Here is a 10,356-nt window from a genome sequence, read left to right as displayed (position 1 = left end):
TTGAAACAGGGATTGACAAAGTAGTCCAGCCTGGCCTCTTAACTTGCCAGGATCCCCCAACCTCAGCCTCCAGGGTGCTGTGCCACCATGCCCGGCTCTTACAGATCTTTTGCACTCTGCATGTACTGAGGAAATCTCACTCGTTCTGGCACAGTGACTTAGCCCACAGTGGGCATGATTTCTTAGTTTCCCTTGCTAAGCAGCACTTTATCTGATGAGGTTCTCCTGCTCCTCAAATGTACCAAAATGTCTGAAACATCCCAAAATCAACAATGCCATCTTCTTGTAGCAGTTTGCAGCATCAAATTAAGCGTGATTAGAACCTGGCACTTTGTAAGTATTACAGGCATTTTGTATACACTGAACACATGTGATCACTCTTTACATGTTTTAGGAAACCAACTTCACGCATGAAAAGCTGCACCTCATAGAGCATGGTAACAGACCCAGTTGGAGTCAGCTACTAAGTGATGGGCCCGGGAGAAGACCCTGATTATGAATTAGTGTGAAGGCTTTGCTGTTCCCATGCCTCCAGCCTGAAGTTGGCTTTGTGTCCCTTAACTCACCTGTCTTAACACTACTTCCCAAAAGATCCCAGGTGATGAAGAGAAGCGTTCTATTTTGGAGACTGGGACTTGCGTTTATGAAGTGACAGATCAGAATAGGCAGACAAACATAAGAAAACTTTAAGATGTGCTCTTGGTCTTACAGTCATTCCCCAAAGAAAAATAATTACTATAAACACATCCTTATACAATAAGAAAACAGAACTCAATGATCAATCTTCTAGATTACAAATCATAACCAGAACAGTGAATGTATAAAAGTGATGGACAGGTGAGAAAGAATGCAAGACATAAAGTTTAGTAACAACATGATTATCCATACATTCAAAGCCAGATAATTTCAAAAGATCCTAGGCTTATTTTCTATCATACCTCTTAGAACACGAAAAAAAGATTAATAGATAAGCATAATTCTGGTTCTTCAGTAGAAAGCCTAAATCCATGATTTTCCCACTAAAGTCATACCGGTCTTGAGGGTCTCTGCATTGTATTATATATCTTCACCAAATATTACTCCTCAGAAGATTTCTGCAAGATTTGGCATAGAGAAACTGATGAGCTGTATGCTAGGAAAGTGGAATTTCCACCCAGGTGTTTATCCAAAGAGGTAGACCCAGGTAAAAGATAGTTCCTTCTAGGGGTGCAGCATGCCAGGCAAAGTGTAAGTCTAAAGGCTTCCTCCTTTACTCTTCAGGCTTCTCAGAAAATTGTGTGTTTTTCTCTAAAACGATGCTGTGGCACAACCTCAATTCTACTTCTGAGACCTCACGAAGTTGAAAAGTCTGTTCCAAGGTGTGCAGACTCAGACCCACAGGGGGGCAATATCCTAAGGAATGCAGAACCATCAATCCCTTGTGAGTGGAACCCCACAGAATTATCCGTGCTGTTAGACATGGGGGATTCAGCAGTAACTGTCAGACAAGCACCCTCATATCTTCCTCAGGAGGATGGGAGAAGTGAGGGACATGTCTGATTTTGGTGACCCAAGCTCTTCAGAGAGCAGAAAGTTATGCTGTGTAATGAGTCAGATGCAGCAACCTGAGTTAGGACCCTCAGTGGAACATTTCCTCCAGGGCCTTCAATCTGTCTGCAGTGGTTGTCACTCATGGGAGATCATGGTCAGCGATGGCCAGATCAAGTCACCTTCATTTCCTACTATGGTGCCCTAGAGAGTGTAGGCCCCTTAGAAAGTGAGATCCTCAAGTCAAGAAAGAAGGCAAGCCCAGACCCAGACAGAACTGAAATTAAGGAGACTAAGAGAGGACCAAAGGAATAACCTAACACCAAAAGAAGGAAAAACCTACAGTCTAGCCCCTTGCCTTTGATCTGTACATTCTAGGCCAAGAAGAGATTCTGAGAATACACAGCTTTTTTTTTTCTTGAATGTTCATTCGAATTGTTTTACTTTCACAGGAAAAATAACCAGAAAGTACAGAGTTTCTATTTGTGTCCTTTCCCACATAGACACAACCGTCTTCAGAACAATGTCCCACACCAGAGTGATATATTGAGTACAATAATGAACCTGGATTTACACAATGTCATTATAACCCAAGTCTACAGTTTATATCAGTGTCCATTCTTTGTGCTGTTCACTAGGCTGTTTCCACAAATGCATAATGAGGTATTTGCCACTAAGGAGTCATACAAACTGGTTTCGCTGCCCTAAAAATATTCTATACCTCCACTATTCATCTCTGTCTTCTCTCTAATCCCTGGGCAGCCACTGATTTGTCTCGTCAGTTTTTGTTTTGTTTTGTTTTTTTTCTTGAGACAGTTTGAGCATGTAATCCAGACTGGCTTTGAACTCATTTAGGTAGATCAGATTGGCCTCAAGCTCACAGTGTTCCTCCTGCCTCAGCCTCTTGAGTGCTGGGACTACAGATGTATGCCACCACACTCGGCTTGTCTCAGAAATTCTACAGTTTCACCTTTCGCCTCCATGTCATAGAGATAATTGGCTGTGTAGATTTTAAAATTGCCGCTTTCATTTAGCATCATACATCTACATTTCCTCAAACCTCATTCTTCTTTGGAGAGGCCGTTTGCTTTTACTGTTGAACACTGTTCCATTGTCTGGGTGTACCACAGTGCACAGATTGATTCCTGTATTGCAGGACGTGTTGGAGGCTGCCCCATTTGGGCAGTTACAAATAAAGGTGCTCTGAATTTGTGTGTGGAGTTTTCCATGTGGTCAAAGTATTCAGTTTCTTTGCATAAATACCAAGGAAGTCAATTGCTGAATCACATGATAATAATGTGTATAGTTTTATAATAAACTTTCAAACTGTATTCTAATATTTATCATTTTAGTTTCTCAATCAGCAATTTACAAACACTATTTTTGCATAAGGGCCAGATGCCTAGATCACTTGGGACCTGGATTGGCTATATCAGCTTTGTCCCCACTCATAAACAGTGTCAGTGACCATAATCTTAATGCTTAGGATTAGATTGACAGGTATGCTGCATGCTTATGAGAACGGCCACAATGTCCCAGGTAACCTTTTTGGGTGAAAAGGAAAGTCTCTCTGGTCCTATTCTCTTGTATACAGGGGACGCTTCCAGAGTCCACCTCTTGGTGGCATCCTCAGAGAGCCTTAAAAAGTCCCAAACCACAACCAGAATTTCCTGTTGTCAGTATTTTGGATTTGGGTCATTCAAATAAGTGTGTAAGTGTATCATGCTATTGTTTTAAATTGAAATTCCTTTATGACTTAAAAATTTGTACAACTTCTCATGTGTTTATTTATCATCTATATATCCTCTCTGATTAAGAGTCCCTTGGCTCTGTGTCATTTTGTTAACTGAGTTTATTTCATAACACTGAGGACTTTACTTTGTATGTTACCATTGTAGCACTTTATACGACATGTGTTTGGAAAATAATTTCTCCTACTCTGTGGAAAACCTTCTCATTCATTCATGATGACTTTTCTAAAGGAAAAGTTTTATATTAGTGAAGACTAACTTGTAACTTATGCATTTTATGGATGCCTGTCACATTTTCCATCAGGGCTAGAAGAGATGAGATTATCAGTCTGAAAGTTCAACGATGACTCAGTGGAAGAGAAAGACTAAAACCCTGCATGGGGGCCAGAAGAAGACCTAAGTAAAGATCTAGGAAAGGAAGAAACCAGGGAAATAGACTCTGCTAAGCTGTCAGTCCTGGGTATACCCTGGCAGCTCCAGTTCACGGAGGGACACTTGTACTTGTCTGAGTCCCACAGAGTATTAAAGTGTCAGTCTCAAAGCAGCAATGGAAGCTGTCCAGGCCCCACCAAGAGCTCACTTGACAATCCTGAGGGGAAGCATAAAGGAACTCCTCCACTCAGAGCAGAGTGAGCCGTGCCCTCCACCCAGTCAGTAACACACACGGTGGGCAGGCTACTCCTGAGATACTCTACAGCCTCCTCCACTGGGTGTCCAGGCAACAAGCTGGAATAAGAACAAGAACCCAAGGATTTTATAGAGCATAAAGCATAAAGGAACTCCTCCACTCAGAGCAGAGTGAGCCGTGCCCTCCACCCAGTCAGTAACACACAGGGTGGGCAGGCTACTCCTGAGATACTCTACAGCCTCCTCCACTGGGTGTCCAGGCAACAAGCTGGAATAAGAACAAGAACCCAAGGATTTTATAGAGCAGTGTCCTCACAGAAACCCACAGAAGCAGCACCTTAAAAGCCAAAGAAGAGTCTCTCGTTGCTGGTGCATATGGGCACTTGTATCACCTGCTCTCACGGCCAATCTACTGCCTGCACTTCCTGGCTGCATTCATCACTCCCAAAAGTCAGAATAGTAAGCTCTGGGTTCCTGAGAAATGTCTCCAGGCCAGACGTGAGACATAGAGTCTTAAAAGTGCTTAACATTTTGAAGCAGATAAACAAGATGTCTGCCTATTTTACTCTGCTGTTTCCGTTAGATTCCCTGAGAGCACATCCATTTTTGACATTCTCTGGGAACTTCAGACAAGCCTCCTAGCACCACTGTTCCTGCAGGTGTTTCATAAGCAGGACCTGTGAAGGTTCCAAGCACCTAGAGAAGGAAAGTGTGAGTTTTTCTGAGGCCGCATCCCTCACTGAGAGTGTATGTGAAGCTCTTCTAACTAGGAAGGCAGCAATGGAGATGCAGTACCCAGTGTCCAAAGATGAGATGGAGCAGCCCATTCAAAAGTTACAAATGATGAGGGTTGGCAACCGAAAGTGTTTGGAGCAGCATGGTAGTCTCATTCCCGTTACTAGAGCAAAATATCTCAGCCTGGCTGCCTTGTAATGAAAGGAGGTTTATTTACCTCCTGATTTGGGTGGCCTCCAGGGCCAGTATCCTGGCAAGAGTGCCCTGACTGTGACAGTGTATCAGAGATACAGAAAGTGCATCAGCCACATGCTGAAGGGGCTAAAAGCATGTGATGGCCTCATTTATAATAGCCCAGCCTCACAAGGACTAACACTTTCCATAAGAGCAGCATGTATCTCTTCCTAAAGCTACACTCCCATGACCTAGTTACTTTGTGCTAGGCCCTATTTCCTAAAGGTTCCACCACCTCACCCCCATTGCAGCTGGTACCTTTCTTTTTGTCCTACTCCACTCATGCTTTTCTTCTATTTTTTTTATAAATTAAAAGTGCATCTCTGAATTCACCCTGGTTTTGAAGGATAGAGTTTTCCAAGGCCATTGTCACTACCCCCTCGCAACATTCCATTCTGTGTAGACTTTGGGAGATGTCAGTGAAAAAAAAAAAAAACCTGGGAGAGAGGTTCAGCCACTCTGACACTACTTTTATGACCAGGTGACATTCTCCTTTCCTGTCCTATAGCTCCAACTAGTCCTTCTGAAATCTGAGCCATATTCCTCAGGAGGAGTTAAACAAAACACTCGAACTTCTAATTAGTTTAGGGCAAACACGCAGCTGGTAGGAACACAGTGTAGGGCATGTTTGTACTTCTTTACTGTATGGTCACTTTGTGGGTAAAAATTTTCTTTTTTTTTTTTTGTCTTTTTGAGACAGGGTCTCACTATGCATTTCAGGCTGGCCTTGAGCTCACTTTGCAGCCGAGGCAGAACTCCAACTAGCAATGATCCTCCTGCCTCAGCCTCCCGAGTGCTGGGATTACAGGCGTGAACCACCACGTTCGGCTAGAAATTTTCTTTTCCTTCATTTCCAATACTTTTAAATTTTTAATTACCTTTAGCTTTACACTGTAAGCTTGTCTAAGGCGTGAACAATACTTTTCTTGGAGAGTGGCAGATTGGAGAGCTAGAATTTTGATATTATGTTAATGAATTTGAAAATACTTGATTCTTCGTGGTCCAGAACCATGATATAAAAATGTGAATTTTGTGATGCAATAAATTGCTACCCACAAAAAGATGTTGAGATCTAGAAGTAAAGAACAATAAACACAGGGTGTTACAGTCTTGATTGTAATTATCCTTTTTAATCTTTGTAAATCTGAAATCCATACACCTGAATTGACTTAGCTTTCCTTTTAGCAATGTAGTTGAAATAAAATCATAATAAATTTGACACCTTTTCACTCTTTCAGATTTAGTTCCAAATATTTATGCAGCAGCTGTTCTTTAGAAAGCTCTTGGCCAGTAGCACAGAATATAAAAATATAGGCTAAATCTAATGTCCAAAACATTTCAGAGTTTAAATAGTAGTTATCCAATAAGCAAGGACATAAGATATTCCCTCAGATGGATCTAAAGGCCAGCAACAAGGGGGAAAAGGGAGAATTCGAGATGAGCACTCTTGGATACATTTTTTGAAGCAAAACACTGAGGAATTAGGAAACTGATCATCTTTCAGGGAGGTAACCTGATAATAACTGCAAGGCAGCTAAATGAGACAGTAGGCGAAGCATCTTACTGAGCAGAGGCTGGGCATAATGGTGGTGAGCCTCCGACTTGAGATACCCAGTCTGGAATAGATCCCAACCTGCAACAGGGACTTTGGAACTGCGGGTAAGCTAGAGTGGATCTCCATCTGGCTCAAGGATGGAAAAGGTCCTGTGCTCTTGTGCTAGTGCAGGTAGAAACAGTTGAAAAATAGGTGTATTGAGTGTCCAGGGAGTTTCTGAAAATAAAAGATGACACCTTGTTTTTCTTTTGAATTTTTTAGTAGTACATGTTTGCAGTGTATGTATTTTATAATCATCTTAAGAAATGTGTGCAAGTACATAATATAGGCTGTTACTGTTTGTAATTCCCTTCCCCTTCCTTCCCTCCTTCATCTCTCTTCCTCTAATTTGCCTTTTCCCCTTTCCATTTTTATTGATATCTAGTGAATATAAACATTATATGCCATAAGGAGATCCTTTTTGAAGTTGGAAAACTCAGAACATACCAGACCATATTTGCCATGAGTTGGGGATTCCATTCCATTAAGAGAGAATATAAATTAGTGTGTCTGCTTGTGTGTGTGTGAGAGAGAAAGGGAGAGAAAGAGAGAGAGAGACAGAGAGACAGAGAGAGAGACAGAGCGAGAGACAGAGAGACAGAGAGAGAATGAGAGAGGGTTTTTGTGTTTATTCTTGGAAAGTCTAAGGCAGATCGAGGTTTTGGGTAGTGGTAAAATTAAGAATGACAGCAGTGGCTTACATAAAGAATCAGAGTTGTTCATTAAGGCAAATTATAGAAGCTGAGTTGCATTCAGCTGAGAAAGCTAAAGGCACATGAAAATATTATTTTAAAGTTTCTATCTAAGGAGCTTTTAGGGCTTATCTCTTCCACAGCCTAGAATGTGGCACACGCTCTGTTATCTCTCCAATTAGAAACAAATTTAGCAGGGCTAACAGTATCCCCCGCAGTTGAAATGACTATGGAAATAATAGGCAATTTTAAAAGCGTCAGTGCACTCCTGGCATTGAGGACCTGCATCCTTTGCACAAATTAGCCAGTCTTCCAATCCTATAAAACACTTCTCATACACCGAATTTCAGAGGCAATCTGAGGCTTATAGAGTTCAATAACATGCCTGAACTCCACAACTGGAAGGAACAGCTCTGGAACTAGAATTCTGCTCAGCACTACACTAGAACTAACACTGCTGTTTGCTCCAGGTTGAGGCTTACCACGCTTGCTTAACTCATTTCCTTCCACTATTCCAAAATGCACCTGAGATGATATAAAGAAGGACACTGTGCTCCAAACACTGGGTGGGAATACACAAGCTAAAAATTAATAATAAAGTAATTAAGAGTTGTGAATGCAGGAGAGAACATAATAGTCTGAGAAAATGTGAGCATACACACACTCAAAACGAAACAGACTCAAAAGATCCAGGTTCAGAAAATCATCTGATGCTATTCCCTGTGGGAAAAAGAAATTTTTAGGATTATTTTCCTTCCCTGACTGGCAATGAGAAAGAACAAATCAATATGTTATTAAACTGACAAAGCACTTTCTAACCTACCATGGCACTCTTACTTGTTTAAATAGGAAAGAAAATGAGAATCTTATTGAGAGTGCAAGTCCAGACAAATATGAACCACTAACTCAGCTAATAAAGGGGAAGCATCTTACTTTAAAAGGTCAAACTGAAGCAAAATATGAAGAGTAACATATACAATGTTTAACCAAAACGTACCCTATTATTATAAATATAAACTGGCAGAAGACTAGCACTGACATGAGCATCACAATCATATATTTTAATATACCGTTTTTCTCATTTTTAATTGCAGTTACCTTTCTAAAAGTATACTGATAACAGCTTTAGAAGTGTTTAAAAATATGATTTGAGTGAACAGAACATAAAAACACAACTGGGAAGAAATGTAAATATTCACAATTTAGATTATGATTTGTAATCCAGAAGACTTATAGAGTACTGTTTCCTTATTGTATAGGGATGTGTTTGTTACACATAGTAATTACTTTCCTTTGGGGAATGACTGTAAGACCAAGAGCACATCTTAAAGTCTTCTCACTCTAGTCTCCCTATTCTGTCACTTCGTAAATGCAAGTCCCAATCTCCAAAATGCAACGTTTCTCTTCACTACCTGGGATCTTTTGGGAAGTAGTGTTAAGACAGGTGAGTTAAGGGACACAAAGCCAACTTCAGGCTGGAGGCATGGAACAGCGAAGCCTTCACACTAATTCATAATCAGGGTCTTCTCCCGGGCCCATCACTTAGTAGCTGACTCCAACTGGGTCTGTTACCATGCTCTATGAGGTACAACTTTTCATGCGTTGGTTTCCTAAAACATGTAAAGAGTGATCACATATGTTCAGTGTATAAAAACTGCCTGTAATACTTACAAAGTGCCGGGTTCTAATCACGCTTAACTTGATGTTGCGAACTGCTACAAGATTGCATTGTTAACTTTGGGATGTTTCAGACATGACGATACATTTGAGGAGCAAGAGAACCTCATCAGATAAAGTGCTGCTTAGCAAGGAAAGCTAAGTAATCGTGCCCACTGTGGGCTAAGTTACTCAGTGTCAGAATGAGGGACATTTCCTCAGTAGATGCAAACAGGGTGCAAAAAAATTGTGAGAGCCAGGTGTAGCGGCACGGCACATGCCCGTTATTCCAGTCCTCTGCAGGCTGCGGTAGGAGGACCTTGGCAAGAGGCCAGGCTGGACTACTGATTCAGTCCCTGTTTCAAAATAAAATGGTTTCACAGCACCCAAAGCTTGCTTTCCTCTCAGCTGCTGTTCCAGGTAAGCCAGTCCTACTCTCATTCATTTCACAACCACACAAAAACTAAAGTTTGATTTGTATTAGCCAGAGTACACACAAAGGAATGGATTACTTTCTAAGTGGAACAGGCTCAGGGTCCCCCTGGCAAAGGAGTAGTGTAGAGCAGAGGGTATTCTATGCCTCCCACCACTCCTTATGGATAACTTCCTTCTTACCTGGGCACTCACTGTGCACGATGACCTTAATGCCTCAGTTCATGCACTCCACTTGAAAGTGCTGGGACAGGTGCACAGGTCACTTTCAATGCCGGCTTTAGGTGGAGCTGCTTTCTGGTATTTTTGTGAGGCCAAACATGTTGGTAAAAGCAGTTCAAAATGTAAGGTTCAGTGTACCAATTCTCAGATGCACCGAGTTAGGCAGGGCCTCTCGTCCCACCTGCACACTCTGAAGCACCAGCATGCAGACTCCCTGAGATCACCTCCCACTGGGGGACAGGCAGTTCCTAAGACTCCAAGCTCCTTTGTCAGGTAATTTACACTGGGTTCCTCCAGCCTCGAACCACCTTCCTCCACTCTTGTCTCCCCTTTTCATTCATCCTTTCAGTCTCTCCTTGCATACCACAGATTTTCTTAGGTCACAGGTGCTTCTGGACCTCGTGTACGGTCAGCTAAACTCTTTTCTGTATTTCTCTCAGTAACACCATGAAACTTATTAAGAGAAGATGCCCCATTGATGCTGAGGCAATAAGCTGGTGGCCTTCAGCATCTAATTTGTCATAATTAAGTCCTCATTCTTGAATAAGCCAAACATACACACACATAGTAATTTATTTTTATTTATATAAAATAGAGAGAAAATACTTTACAAAGCCAAATATTAACCATCAAAAACATTTCCAATTTCTCTATCCCGTGAACTCTGGGCTATTCTCCACATTCTAAAAGAGAAGAAATGCTTGAGGCTGGGGATTTAGCTCAGTGATACAGCACCTTTCTGACATGCACGAGGTGGTGAGTTCAATTCCCGGTACCGAAAAAAAAAAAAAAAGAAATGCTTATTCCAACTTCACCATATCAATAATGATAATGAAGGTTTTCATCATGTTTCTACAAAACAACAAAATTTTTAAACTGATGAACA

The sequence above is a fragment of the Chinchilla lanigera genome, unplaced genomic scaffold (assembly GCF_000276665.1).
Source record: "Chinchilla lanigera isolate Chin_1 unplaced genomic scaffold, ChiLan1.0 scaffold00130, whole genome shotgun sequence".
Taxonomy (NCBI): domain Eukaryota; kingdom Metazoa; phylum Chordata; class Mammalia; order Rodentia; family Chinchillidae; genus Chinchilla; species Chinchilla lanigera.
Note: the sequence above shows the minus strand (reverse complement) of the source record.